Genomic DNA, 15,402 nt, shown 5'->3' with positions numbered 1-15,402 from the left:
GCAGTGGAAAAGCTCCAGTAATTGATAGAATATAAAGTAACATGTGAGACAGACTATTTCTCTTTTACTTCAATCGCTAGTCCTTTTTTCCTACAAATCTCCTCTTTCCCTAAGCAGCAGTGGATGGTGTAGCGTCGTCTTTACAACCTCTCCTCACCCTCATCCAGCTTACCCCCCTCCACCTCCCACCCATCACCCCCGCCCCCTAAGGCTTTGTGAGGATGGGAGAGGTGAGGGGGATATGTGTCTTTAACTGAGCCGCCGCTCTGCTGCAGCTTACCGCTCGCTGTTCAGACAGGATATGTGCTCTGCTTTGTTCAAGCTAACCTGCTTGTTTGGAGTTGGATCTGTCTGTTTGCGCGCGTGTCGGTCGGTGGGTGTGTGTGTGTGTGGTGGTGTGGGCGTGTGTGTACGTGAGCGGCAGCAAAGGCAACTGAGAAAAATCCCATTACGGAGCCAAGTTGCCGCCACGCTCCCCCCCCTCCCCGTACACACTGAGACCCGCTGTAATCCACTCACCCCCCAACCCTCCACCCCCTTCGCGTTGCGCGCCCAGTGTACCCTCTAGACTCGTTGGTGAGCTGTTTATACCCGTGCACTGTTGTGTTACCCACCGTGAAACATGACAGCTAATGATATCGAAGGCTTTTTTTTTAAAGGTGTTTTGTCTGCAAGTGCGAGAGAAATGGAGAGCTGCTGGATTTCTTCCAGACATCGATTAGCAGCCAGAAAGGAAAAAAACCAAACAACAACCCTCCAACTTAAAAGCCCTGCTCTCATCTCTTCCATTCATTTCCTTCTATATGCCCTTTAATCTATACATGTGTTTACATTTCAAACCCTCAGACCAAAAGCTTTTCATTCTGTGATCATTTTAGGCTAAGGGTGATTAGCTGCTAGCATAACTCTAGCTGTAGAATATCGATATGCTGTTCCCTCTCTTCAGTCTAATCTAAACCAGCAGCTGATTTTAGGTAAAACAAAGAAATCTGCAGCTTCTGCAGTAAATCAACCCCACAGCATGACGGCACCACTGTCGTGCTCGACATTAAACTCGTACTAAACCAATCACACTTTGATACGTTGAATCCAAGTGTTAATTTTGAAGGGAAACAGGCCCAGGAATGCTCCACTATACTTAACACTGGGTCAGAGGTCGTTTTCCACATGTCTCCTCTTAGTTTCAGACTCTCAGCGTTGTTCGAGTGTTGAAAGGGAAGACAAACTCTGAGGGTTAGGTTCTGTTCAGACCAAAACAAAGCAGCAAGTGACAGTGCTTGAATTCTCTTGAAGTGGTGATACTGTAGAGGAAATGAACGACGTTTTGGAAACGGGGTTGGTTGACTTTAAGCTCGCTTTTTTTTTTTCTTCCATCCATGTTTGTGGATTTTTTTAACATAAATGCAACAAATCTGGGCTTTGAGGAGCAGGACTTCTGGATGACAAGTGCAAACCTTTTGAAAAATTTTTGTTTTGTAAAAGATACAAAAAAAAAAAAGAAACTTGATTACGATTGGGAGCCAGAAGGTGTTGAGGAAACACGACTTGAACCTCCACCAGGTGTTTCCAGGTAACAGTAGCATAGTTAGTATCCTGTAGGAGGTGCAGCTACTTCCACCAGGCTGAGCGTAGGGGGCGCTGCAACCACTACCGTGGCTTCCTATATTCACCAGTCTGTGTGTGTGTGTGTGTCTCTCTCTCTCGGTGTTGCCATTGAGCACTCCATCCTGGTTTATGTTTGTGTGTTTAACAGGAGAATCTCTCTCTCTCTCTCTCTCTCTCACACACACACACACACATTCCCATCCCCTCACCACCCCTGACCCCAGCGCCATCTTCTCTGTCTCATCCTTTATGCAGCCTGACAGCGAGCCGCTCCGTTTATGGCCCTGCATAACGTTGCCTCATTACCGGCCGGACTCAGGAACCCAAACGCAGCATCAGAGCTGGAGGAAGGTGTGTGTGTGTGTGGGTGTGTGTGTGTATGTGTTGGGAGGAGTGACGAAGTAAAAGTACAGATGATGACATTGGTGTTTTAGTTAATATTAATCTGATTGATTGCCAGGAAGCAGCACACGCTCTGAAACGGTTCATGAACCGAAGCGCCTCCCGTTTCTTCACGACGACCGCCCCGGCGCCGCAGAGCGCGCGCAGGCTGGCAGCGGGTCGTGTTGGCTGCAAGCGGAAGCGCGCGCGGGATAGCGGCGCGGACGGCTAAGCCAATCAACCCCTCCATCTCCTGTCCCTGCCCTTCCATTGATCCCCATTAAAATGCTTAGCAGATGCTTGGCTCCAGGAACGCCAGCGCCTCTCCTCCGCCGCTGCTATTTTCATTTGCATTCTCCTTGCCCGCGTTTTGCCAACTGGGATGCCGGCCCACTCCTCAGCTGTACAGTAGCATCTTTCAGCGGGCTAAAGCGCCGAGGAGTCCGTGTCGGCCAATCTGCCGGAAATCCCCGCGAGTTTGGTTGCCAGGAGGGCCATTTTTTACCATCTGTAGTCGTGGCAACAGATGCGCACCTGTGTTGTTTTTTTTGTCTTAAGGAGATTTGAAATGTTCTCCTTTTGCAAAATTCAACAAAAGCATGAATTGACCAGTGTTGCGGGAAACAGAAAGCGCGACGATGAAAAGTTGACTTAAGCAGCAGGACAGAATAGAGATTGAGAAGATGAAGCAAACTTCAATGTTGACCAATAGAAATCTAAATAAAATGTAATATAAACGAGGATAAAATATCAACAAACATGTCAGAATTTCCTAAATTTACAACTGGAACAGAAAATGCACAAAATACGTCAAATATAGATTAAAAAGGGAGGGTAGTTTAGATCCGTTTCTGTTTGCTGAATATTTTCCGTCATATGCTATTGTTTATGCTGCATTCTCAGAAGTAATCTCATATTTCATAAACTTTTTAATTTTTATGTTCATACCTGATTTGGAAGTGGCATCACTCTGTGACGGAAGTGATCGTTTTTGTCTTTGATGTAGAGTTATACTTTTCTTACGTTTTCTTCCATATTGCATCAGACTTTGAGTTAAATGCATAAATGCAACATAGCTACAACTGATGATGTGATCATGAACAATAAGATGCTGTTCTAGTGATATTTCAGATTAAATAAGAGGTTTTCTAAGTTTAGATCTGCTTTAAGTGATGAGCTAGTTTCCTCTCACCAATTTATTTCATGTCTTGTTTTCGAACAAGACGTGAAATACCTAAATCTGACCGCTCTGATACCAAATTTATCATCATCATAAGCTAGTGCTTCCTCTCCATTTCTTTGTTTGGCTGGGTTCCCAACATGCTGCTAGGGAACCAATTGAAAGGTTCCTCAGTGGAACGAGAACTTTTCGAGCAGCGTGAGCAGACTGGGAAAAGGGAAGTACTCCTCGACAAACTTCAAAATAAGAGCCTCAAACCCAGATACTATGGGATTTCCAGCTGAAATCGCACTCCTTCATCTATGGACTTGTAAGAATCCTTGAACAGCAGTTTGGGAGACGATCGTCACGTTCAATGGCGCGATTTCTCATCACACGCCTTCTGACGAAGTCTTCACTATTAAACCTTGACCTTTGACCTGCTTTGTTTTGTGCTTCAGCTCCTGATAGATGACAGAAATACATGATTCAACCATGACTCTTTTTTATTTTTTTACTTTCATAAGTTCCACTTTAAAGAATGCAGCTTTGTATTGAAGGAAGATTGTTCTATCCGATCTTATCATTGGGAGCTATGTTGATGATGGTAAGAACATTTATTTCTGAATGTGGGGAAATCATTTCGTCTTATTGTCGGATAAAAATTTCATCCTGATTTCTTTTTACATCATTGTGTATGTGAACACCTGCAGTCAAACATGACTGGTAAGCCTGTGGAACTGCAGGCTTACAGTTCCACAGGCTAGTGGCGCTAGCATCCTGCTGTACAGTTACTAATAATTGTTGGGCTTGAGACATTTGGGCCATTCGGTCACGCTGGAGTGTAAACATCTCCTTTGTGACATAACCCTTAAAGCAACGCGTGTCTGGAGCATGAGGGGCAAAGTACACCAGCATCAGGACCGGTTTGTGGTGTTTTGCCAGCCAGTCAATGAAAGCAGCTATTGTATGTGTGTGTCCGTGTGTGGGCGTGCGTGTGTGTGTGTGTTCATTTTGTGTGTATGAACCCAAACTATCTACATGTACTGTTTGGTGTGTGTTGTGCATACGGGTGTTTGTGTAGGACGCTTTCATGCTGACATGCGTACGCAGCATTTTTGTTTCTGCTTGTTTGCCTGGTCGGTAACCGAAGCCGCCGCCGTCCTGCTACTGTCTCTGTGTGTGGCGCTTGTCCTGGAGTACAGGAGGCATACACTAGCAGGCTTTGTTTGTCCAGGCGACTGACGTACGTGTGTGGAAGAAGGCCGTCCACTGCGGGCCGCAGCCCTGAAAGAGCAGCTTTGTTCCTCCCGTTCTTCCCTCGTCTTGTTGGAGGGAAGGAGAAGATGTCCGGGGCTTCAGCTTCTTCAAGCATGAAGAAATGCAGATAGGCCTTTTCCTCTTCTGTCTTGGCCCATCTCGTTGGATGTCAAGACAGTGAGAGCGAAGGTGGAGAGACCTGACACGTATTAACAGTGCAGGAAACGACGTGGTCTGAAATAATTTGTTTATAGAGTCAATTTGGTCTAAATTGGGTGTAAGTGTCCAAAAAGGTAAATAAAGCCTTAATATTAACCTTAACGAGTTTCTATTTAAGCACAAAAGTTTTGTTTTTCTTAAATATTTTATTAATTTTTTTATTAAATATTAAAGCTCAAAGCATAAACCACAATACATTTTGACCTTTCTATTTTGGAGTTACCTAATCCTAGTCATGCACAAAGTAAAAAATAAAAACACATGATTATGATTGTGATGCTACAGTAGCTATTAATACTGAATGAAACTCAAACCCGTACTACTACTGGGGCAATGAAAACAAACACTGTTTATTACTAAAAATGGTAAAAATGTGGTATTTCAATTATTATCTCAAATCCAGTGAGGTTAAGTTTAATTGACACAATGCTCTAAACGAGCTAAGAGTCTAAATCCATCGTTCAATGGCAATGCTCTTATCTAGCTAAAGTTAGCTCAAAGTTAGCTAGCTCTATTTAGCTATTTGCCATTCTAAGCTACTGTTATTGTCCTATAGTAATTCTGACTACATTTTAAAACCTGCTGTTCTGTTAAGTAAAATGTAAACTCTTACTGTTAACTTTAAGATAAAACTGGAAGTTTTACCAACTACTGTTGTTTAATGAGTACAAACATTGCTAATTAGCCAGATATTATAAAGTTTAAACTCAAGATGCCGTTTATCCCCGTTTGAAAACAATATCTTCTTGTTTTGTCCCACTTAAAGCGAAAATATGCTGTTGGTAATAATTTAATTTTATTAGATTTTTGAAGATCCAAAATCAGGTTCTGACCTAAACATTTGGAACTATACTCCAAATTTAGCTCCTTTGCTAAGCTGCTGCTTAAGTTTAGCTAAGTTAAGCTTAACTTAGCTCTTAGCTAAAGCTGATATGTCAATTCTACTAGAAAGACACAAGTTAGAATAAAGACAAATCTTTGCTAAAAGGCTCATAACAAGCTAAAGCTACTGCTAGCCAGATCTTAGCTAGCTAAGAGAAGGCTAAAGAACTAATTTTGTGTTTTTGCTGTGGAGTTTAACTGTTTTCTGCCTTGTAATATCAGTGACAAGTTTTTAAAAAGTGACTGTGTTGTGTAGAAATATTTTAAAATTAAATTAAACACATTTACTTTTCTCTGGTTGTGTGGAATTGTTTGGAAGAGACTTATTTAGACACAAATAAGCACCCTTTTCAAATGGCGAAATATTATATTTCAGTTACTTTTGACTAAATCAAGCAGGTGTGGATTTAAATTTTTTTACCCAAAATTTGTTTTGTGCCATGCTGTATTATACATATTTTTGTGCAACACCTCTCTCATACGGTTGCTTGTAATTATTTTCTTGCTTTCCGTTTAATAAAAATGGATACATTTTCAATTTTCAGAGTAAAAAAAAAAAATGTTTTCATAGTTTGCTTTTACTGCTTTTTATCCATGCTGCGACTGAGGCGGCGTGTCGAGATTCAAAGGGAAGTGTTATAGATGACATGCACACACTGTACAGTGTGTATCCAGAAGTAAAACTCCCACACAAACACAAATGCAAAACACAGAGACTCTCCTCCTCTCCCAGCCGTCACAGCGGAGGGACACCCTGACAGCGATCCGTTTAGTCGACAGGAAAACTCTGACAACAGCTTGAAGAGCGCGCTGGGAGCTGCAGTGATGCACAGGAGATATGGGGTGAGGAATGCTTGAAGTGAGGAAGGGAGGTGTGAACAAGAGGGGGAATTTGCGATGTCATGCGGCCGATTAGGCAGTTAGTCTATCACACCGACGTCTTGCAGAAGGGGTTGTGGGGGCGGGGGGGCTTTAACAGCAGCTTCCCTGTCCCACCAACACATCTTATCCATCACCCTCTCTTTTTGCGCACACACACACACAGTCACACCCCGTTTGCATCTGGAAGCATCATCCCCTCCTAAGTCACCTGCTCGGACCGGGAGCATGAAAAATGGCTGTCAGCTGAAAATGATTGCTGGAAACGAGCAAGAGGAGGGAGAATAAAACGGGGAGAGGAGGTGGAGGGAAGGTGAAATTGGAGGAAACTCTCGGCAGATTAGGTGCGGGTTAAGAGAATATTGATCTGTGTGCCGAGGACTGTTGATCTCTCTTAGCAGCACAAGACAAATGGCAGCAAACAGAAAATCGAGCGCAGGCCTTTTCCCCCGAGGATGGGATCAGCCTCTTTCTGCCTTTCCTTCACTTCTACAGATTTTCCACCTCTCATTGCACCAACATATACTTCCTGTAACGTAACAGAAAATGCTTCAACTGGAATCACCTTTCAGAGTCCTTCATCTATAAGAACAATACCGCTGGTGCTTATTTATTTCATGGTTATTGGGTTTTACGCCCTCCGTCCATCACCAGCCAGCATTAATACTAATAGAAGTGAGTTTGTGAGTGTTAAGAGCTGCTGAGTGATTCCGAAGGTTTCCCAGATAATTAGTCTTTTTCTCCCATTTCGAGTGTACGCGGGGTCCGCAGAGGCCCCGTGTTTGATTAGGGCCACAGCCTTGGCCTGGCACCCAGCCGGGGTGTTTGATGATGAGGAGCGAACTCTGGGCGGGGGCTGAGGTTCATCCGCGCCGGCTCAACATCAAACAGCCTGGAGCAAAGGACCAGAGCCCCGGGGGGACCCCTCCAGCAGAACTGCCTGGATAGGTAGATGCATTCCCAGTCTGAGGGGTTGGGGTGGGGAAAGAGAGACAGACTGGAAAGTAAAGAGAAACTCCAAATGAGAACGCCTTAGAGGAAGCAGTATCGCTCAGGTAACCTCTACAAAGTTTGGCCTTACAGAAACAAAATATATTTTTAATTTTCTTGGTTTCTGTTGATGTAGACTAGTCTTTGACTCCGTTAGTGAATTATTGACTGAACATTCAGTTCTGGTTATAGTCTTTATGTTTGCATGAATCATACCACAAAGTCCTGGGAATAGGCTTTTGGTCTTGGGGCACTGTGGTCTTCCTTCACAACATCTATAGTTTAAAACTTTGAGGCAACTAGTCCTTTCTGTTTGCACTCAGCACATAGGAAGACTCCAAAGATAAATCTTTAACACATGAGGAGCAGCTTACCGGATGTTGACTCTACACCAAGTGGTCCAGATCCAGTAACTGTCTGGTGATTGGTTAGTTGTCTATTTGATCAGCAATTAGTTTTTAAAAGCTTTTTCAAGACATGACTATGACTCAACAGTTGTCCATGCAATTGTTATTGGTCTTATTTTGTTTTGGCATTTGAAGAAAATAAGATAAACTTGTAATGTTCATCAGAGATCAGATCCTCAGGAAGATCCAACTGCTTTATTTTACAAGCATTTCTAAAATTGTAAAAAGTCAAAAATGTGTGAGAGATCTACATAAGAATCAGAGATTACAGACCTCAGGATGATCACAGTTGTTCGGTGCCTCAAAAGTCCAAAATGATCTGAGGAATTCTGGCTATTGGTTTGGCATTGATTTTTATGGCATTTGTGATTAAAGAACTAGTGGAAGAAATGTGTGTTCAAGGAATACATGAAGTAAAGTTTCCAATACTCATAACTTTCTCAAGAAATCCTTGAAATGATCAGCAGAAACGTTACTTGGCAGCCATCGGGAACTCTAGGTCTGGAGACAAAGTCTACGTAACCTGACTCTACTGAGGTAAACCTTTACCTTAGCCAACCTGTCTCACTTAAAGTACTGCTTCTAGAACTTGGTAAAGCATCATTAAGTAATCTGTTGGTTACAATAGCTACATAAAGCTATCCAGCTCTTAAGAACTAACTAGTCCCTGGTGAAGGGATGGAACATGAGTGAGAATTTACCAATTATCAGGAATCTGCAAGATACTAACTCAAGAATCACTGATGTTGAGGGCAAGATTACTAACATTTGTTTCTGTCTTGTTAATATCTTAGTTGCTTTGTATTCTCTTCTCGTATGGAGTCAAATTCCTTCTCATCGTCAAATCTCTGGACCTTCTGCCTTCCTCCGTCCACCTCCCTTTATGGTAGACTTTCCCTCCAGGATACAGTTACGGATTTCCTTCATGTGTCTTTTTAGGTTTATCCACCATGAATTTTCTTGAGTCAACACCCTGAACAGAAAGCAGTTTCCTTCCAATCTCCAGGCTATCTGACTTGTCTCTGTCTCTCCTCTCTTTTATCTCCCTCTCTCTCCCAGGAGGAGTGGGGAGGCTTGATCTTGCACCTTCGCCTCACTATTCACCCTTCAACAGTCATGTCTCATTACGGAGCGTCAGTCTGCCTGTCTGTCTGCCTGTGCAGCCCTGAGTGGCCATGTTTCGCAAGGTTAACATGGACAGGGCCCATCAGAAAGGGTTAAACTCTGGATTCGTCTGAATAGTTTAGTGAGAAGGTTCATGTAAATCTAGGATGCTCAGAGTGTTTATTGTGCATACAGATGCACCTGTCTGCTTTTAATGTGTAAAACTCCACGTTTGAAGCTACACCAGCGTCTAAAGACAGTGGAAGGTACAACGAGAACATCTACAGGGTTCCTTCGTCTCAAAAGTCTTGGAATATGTTGGGAAAAAGTTGTATTTCTATACCTGATCCCCTAATATCTAAATGTGATCCATCAATACATTCTTCTGTCTGTTTGGGGAAACCTTTGCCTTTATCCATGGATGCTGTTGCTGAGTAATACTTCGTTACAAACCTACCAGGTTCCTGCTGTTTGTAGAGTCCAAATTAAAAGGATCCCTCACTGAAGTCACAAATGTTCATAACTTGAACTGCCTCATATTATAATTCCATTAGTGGAGATCTGAGCGTAGCACACTTCTCAACAACAAAAAAAGAACAAATAAGAAAATCAATGCTGGCAGGGAAGCATTGCTGCTAATGCCCACGTAATAAGATGCGCCGGGCCGAATGCTCCTCAATTAGAGGAGCAAAACTCCAGAGAATATTTACAGTAATCAATGTACAATTCTCAAGTCAACAATTTATTTTTTTTATTAATTTTCCATACCATTTAGCTCCCGAGTGAGGGGAAAAAAACACCCACAGAATAGCCTCTGTTTGTGGCAGGAAACGTCTTGGTGAAGCGGACCGTCTCATTACCCGTCTTGGCTGGAACGAGAGTCTCTGGGTGGATATCTGAGATAAAATGGGTCAAGTTGGCTTTTTGACTGAACTGCAGGCACTGGAAGCCTACTTTCCTCCCACCATCCATATGGGTTCATGCATATTGATGTTCTCTGGACAGGTATGCCAAAACATTTCGGAGTTTTTTAAAAACGGAGAGTAGTGGGTTTTTTTGTTTGTTTTTTTTTTTTTCATTTCTGCCGAGGACAACCTATGTTTTGAGGCAGCGGGGACGGAGCAGGACGCACACGGCGCCTTGCCGACAGCCCCGACAAATGGAATAGTTCATATCTGTCAGAGGAAAACAATAATCCGGGGCTAGATTCGTTGTCGCCCATAAATGATCGTGGCAATTACGGCGGCGTTGCGAGGCAAGCAAACAGAATTACAGTGAGATTTTGCCGGTGATTGGGGTGTCACAGCCCCATTACCGCTGTGAGTCCTGATTGATCCTCTCTCTCTCCTCTCTGCTCTCTTTCAGCGCCTGTCTTGTTTCATCTTCTCCATTGTCTCGTCTTGCTTTTCCCCTGGACTTGTTCTCCAGGCTAATGAATCTAAAGCTGATGGGAACAGCCTGGCCCAGTGAGACCTGCAGCCTGTTCTGGGGCTCTTATTTTCTACCCTGCAGTGTCTTCACAGCCAGGCCCGGCCAAGTCGGGGGAATTTATCTGTCCATCACTCTTATCCTGGTTCCCTGCTAAGACTTTTACAACCTTTAAATTAGCCGCCGTCACCACAAACCAGGCCTTGTGTTCGTGCATCTCCAGATGTTCCGGGCTGCTTTTTTTCCACCACCGCTGCTGTAAATCTTTGCTTTCTGGAGTGGGAAGGGGCGAGAATAGCCTGGAGGGCCACCACAACTCACCTCCTTCCATCTGTTGTCTCAGGCGGTGTTTTCAGGAAGCCTAATTCTTTCTACGGTGGGTTGATGCAGCTCAAGAGATACACAAGGCAGTAGTGGGGTTGGTGGGGGGCGAAAGCTATGAAAACAAGGCTTTTGTTTATGGAAAATTAAACAATTTATCCCCAGCCAAAAAAAAAAAAAAAAAAGCAACAAAGAAATGATTTTATATTTTCTACAGAATGCATTGTATTGGGAGGTCATGAGAAGGATCATCATAAAGTAGAGCATGATTGTGGGATGCAAAGTAAAGGTGCATGGTTTTTCATTTTTCGGTCAGTAAAAGTCTGGAAAGTGTGGGATTCATTTGTGTTCAGCTCTATTTACCTTGATACCCTTAAATAAAACCAGTGCATTCAGAAGTCACCCAGTTATTAAATACAGTTCAGCTTCATGTCATTTCATCTGTATGTAATTAAAGCAATGCTCCCCCCAACAAAAAAAAAAATCATTTTAACACATTTTTGTAACTTGAAAATCAGAAAATTACAACATATTTAACCAAACTTAAAACTGAAGTATGTAACTTAAATTTAAAAAAATGCTTTTACATATTTGTTGATACTGTCACGACCTGGTAACCGTTTCAACAAATAACTAAAAAACTTTTTTTTTGTTTTTTACAAAAACTACATACTGCACGTTTAAGATGTATTTATTTAAAAAAGCTTTTGATCAAAGATGGAAACCATGATAGACAGTTATGCTAGAAATGGTAAATGGACTGAACTTATACAGTATATCCCTTTTCCAATCATTTTGGCCACTCAAAGCGCCTTACAGTAGAGTTACATTCACCCATTTGCACATGCACACACATTTATGCACCGATACGCAGGGGCACATCAACATTAGGCAGAAAGAAGCTGGAATCAAACCTACAACCTTCCGATCACAAGATGACTACTTACAGTCACAGTCGCTGTTTCGTTGTAAAGCATGGCAGAGGATCTATTATGCTTTGGGCTGATTGGTTGAAAAAGGAAGGATTCAAAATCCATAAAACTTCCTGACTCTAAAGACAAGAGCAGACTTTTGTACCTAAAGCACTTAGCTTGAATATTGAAGCAAAAGGGTTTCACCCACCCTACCCCCCGATTTTTCCTTTCATGATCAGCCAATCCGATCACTGATTGGTGATTTTGTATCTTATGTCTTAGAAACTGGGTAACCTTGTTGTACCCTGTGGGTAGTATCTGCAGAGCATGTTGTTCTTTCTGTCTGGTCATTGTCTGCTGTTCATGCTGTTCAGTGTGTTTTACTTGTCAATGTAATGACTAGTGTCATGTGTTCTCACACTGAGTTAAACCACCCTGGTTCCACCATTTAGGATCCACACTAGTTCCTTCCAGGGGACGTTTGGACTGTCCTTTATTATTATTGTTATTATAGTGTTTAAGAATCTTTTTTGGGGGCGGGGGGTCATATTTAGTTTTATATCTTTTAGGAAGTCAAGTTTGGAAGTTGTTTCTCTCAGTGTTGGTTTGGTAATTCAGCGCTTCAACCTGAACTTCCACCTTCTTGTTTTCATAGTTTGAGGCCAGTTCAGAGGTTAGCAAACGCCTCGACGCTTTATTAGCAGTTTTTGGCAGCGTTAACTCGCTCTTCCTCAAGTGTCGGGTTCAAAGTGGTACTTTTTAGTTTATTTTTTTTTTTTTCAGTTTCTGACATTAAATATTGCAAATATATTCCTGATTAGGTCAGTGAGGGTAACTAAATATCTTTCTAATTGCTAAATATCAGAATAATGAGGAATGCAATGGTCTATAATGTTACTTCTCCAACATTATTAATCTTCAAATGATCTTATATGAAGATATATTTGCTGTTTTGCTGTTTTGGGGTAACGCTTTATTTGAAGGTGTGTGCATTAGATTAACATAACACCTGTCATGAACATGAAGGAGTCTCCATGAATGCAAATATGTATTAAAAGGTGCGCTAAAATGCGTTAAAAGTATCAACTTAGTATTATTATATTGTAAATAATTTTTATGCAAAAGCAAAACATTTTTATGCAAAGTTGCATTAAAACCTACATTAAAAGTCAATTAAAAGAGTCAACTCTGCATTAAAAGTGGCATTATTTACCGAATGACACATTATGAAAATAGTCGCAAACATTCACGAAGACGCCTTAATGTTCATGACAGGTGTTATGTGATGTTTATGACAGTGTAATGTCAGTCTTATGCACACCCTTTCAAATAAAGGGTTACTGAATTTGGGAATGGTCAGATAAAAAAAATAATAGAAGTGGATGTTTGGTCACAACCACATTGCAATTGTCCATGCAGGACAATTGCATAACAGCTTTATGTAGTGAAGAATCGTACAATCGCACATAGTTACTGTGTTGGATAAACGCTTCTCAAAATGTTGCCTGCTGATATCAATGGAAGTGGACTAGTTAAAGCAAAATGTCATTTTTTGCTCTCCGAGTGCATTTTGACCAACAACCTTCTGTTTGGTCATTCTACCAAACAGGAAACAATTCAGTCGCTGAAACTTGTACCAAGTGACGAGTACTGGTCCTAACACTAGACCCTGTGGATCTCCGTCACTAATCTGCCAGGTCATTTAAAGTAGCTCTGTGCTGTTTTTATCCTGACTAGACTCGGTTGTTAGATCAGTCACCAAGCCGCCGGTTATGAAGGACGTCAATGATCCCAACTCTTGAAGACGGAAGGCTTTGACTGGATAATATCTTCCATCTACCGAAGGAAACATTCAAACCTCAAATGTCTGTTGTAATGGCCTAGAAGAGGAATTAAATATTCTCAAGAGACAAATACATTGAGTCTTTGTGCCCCCCTAAAGATTCTTTCTTCCTCCATCGATTCATCCAATTAACGATGCTCTTCAGTTGTGTTTAATCTGGAACAGAACCCAGCGCTTGTGGATGCCATTAAGGCTGATATCAATCAATCTGGGGCCGGTAAGGAGCCGTCCCTCACGCCCCATCTCCAGCCTCATATCCACAACCAGGGGCTTCTCTCTGAGTCACTCGGCCTCTCGAATAATAAAATAAATCAAAACATAAGAGTTTTGTCCATTTTGCAATTTCCTCTCAGGTCCTTGGAATATGAAACCAGATGTTTCCAACATCCTGAAGATGCTTTTCATCTGCTCCTCTTTCCTCCTCGACCCCCCTTCCTCTCCTCTGCTTTCAAAATTAATGTAAGCCCTGCAAAAAAAAAGAAAGAAAGAAAGAAATGAGGCTTATAAAAAGTGAAATGTCCTCTTTGCCTCAGGAAGTAGTCTGTTTTGCATTGATAGAGAGCCACAGGCAGCCCCTGGCCATCTACGGCTGAGCCTGTTTTTCCTCCGCCATATCCTGCCACCACATCTCTGCCTCTCGAGTGCGCCTCCAACTACAGCGGGCGGGTCAAAGCAATACCGCCCGACCCCCTCCTACAACCCCCCACCCCCCACCCCCAACCGCCCAACCTACCCCCATCCTTCCTCTTTTTCTCCAGTCCTCTAATTGGAGGTGCTCAGGTTAGAGAATGTCCCGGTTATCGCAAAGCCAGCAGAGAAACACCATTCAGCTCCGTAATTCCACTGATGAGTGACTTGCATTTTCAAATATTTAGCGTGGCTGTTTACACAAGCTGTGCGTCATTATCTCATTCATGCACATTCAAACGCCGACACGAGTTTATACAGGATAATTAATTCCAAGTCAGCCCCCGAATGGGATTTTTAATAGATTCTGGGTATATGTATGGGAATTCATATCTGGCTCTAAAGCGCAGACATTGATACTGTGTTTGTGTAATTCTCTCGGCGCAGTAAGTGTGGTCCCAGTCGTCTCGGCGCGTATGAAGAGCTTGTCTGTTTTATGCTTCATTTTGACAAACCGTGTGCGCTCCATGCCAGTCACTTCCAGGCAGCCGCAGCTACAATAAACACCAGCCTTTTTTTTTTCCTCCATATTTTTCCCCCCTCCCCGTTTTCTTTTCAAATCAAGGCCCGGGTTTGATCCCGAGCAGAAAGCCAGGGCCAGCTCACTTCCTTCTGAGCCGGGGCCCGAGCCCAAACAAACAGGATCTCCGGCGCATGCGACGGCAACTCCCCGTGAGCCGCGCACCTGCATAGTGTTACGGCAGATTTAGCGGCTGTGTGGTAGAGCCAGCAGGGCTTTATGTGTTTGTAAGGGTGAAATTTGCAAACAAGCAGCATAAGCTCCACAAAATGACTTGTAGACCAGACGTGCATTGGAACAACAAAGTCTAGTTTTTAGATTCTTTTTTAATTTGTGGCGTCAGTTAGAAAAGCTACGTGAACATACAACTACGGAGGGTGGCGTCACACTGTAACGTTTCAGATCCTTAATAAGCAGTTTTCTAATTGATTCACGTGTTAAAGTAAAAAACACCCAACAGAACCAACTTGGCTCCTTGAATTCCCCTTATTTAGTACAATTGGAGGGTTTGGACTTGCTGGTGTTCTGGTGGTGATCATTGTCCAGCTGTAGGACCCACCCATATGTCTTTGACTTTAGTCTCCAGAAATTAAGCTCTTTCTCCCTGTTTACGTTTGCACACATGTTCTGGAGTAATGGCTTTCTCCACACCTTTCAGCCCATGTTGGTACAGAACAGTTTCACTCTGGATAATGATATCCAGCGTTTTCACAAAGTGTGTGGCTTTTGTTCTGGGGTCAGTCCAAACACTTTGGACCATGAGCTGGTCGATGGCTGGACATTCCCATCATGGTCTAGACTCA

Source organism: Xiphophorus couchianus, chromosome 24 (genome assembly GCF_001444195.1).
Source record: "Xiphophorus couchianus chromosome 24, X_couchianus-1.0, whole genome shotgun sequence".
Classification (NCBI taxonomy): Eukaryota; Metazoa; Chordata; class Actinopteri; order Cyprinodontiformes; family Poeciliidae; genus Xiphophorus; species Xiphophorus couchianus.
This window is presented reverse-complemented; position numbering follows the sequence as displayed.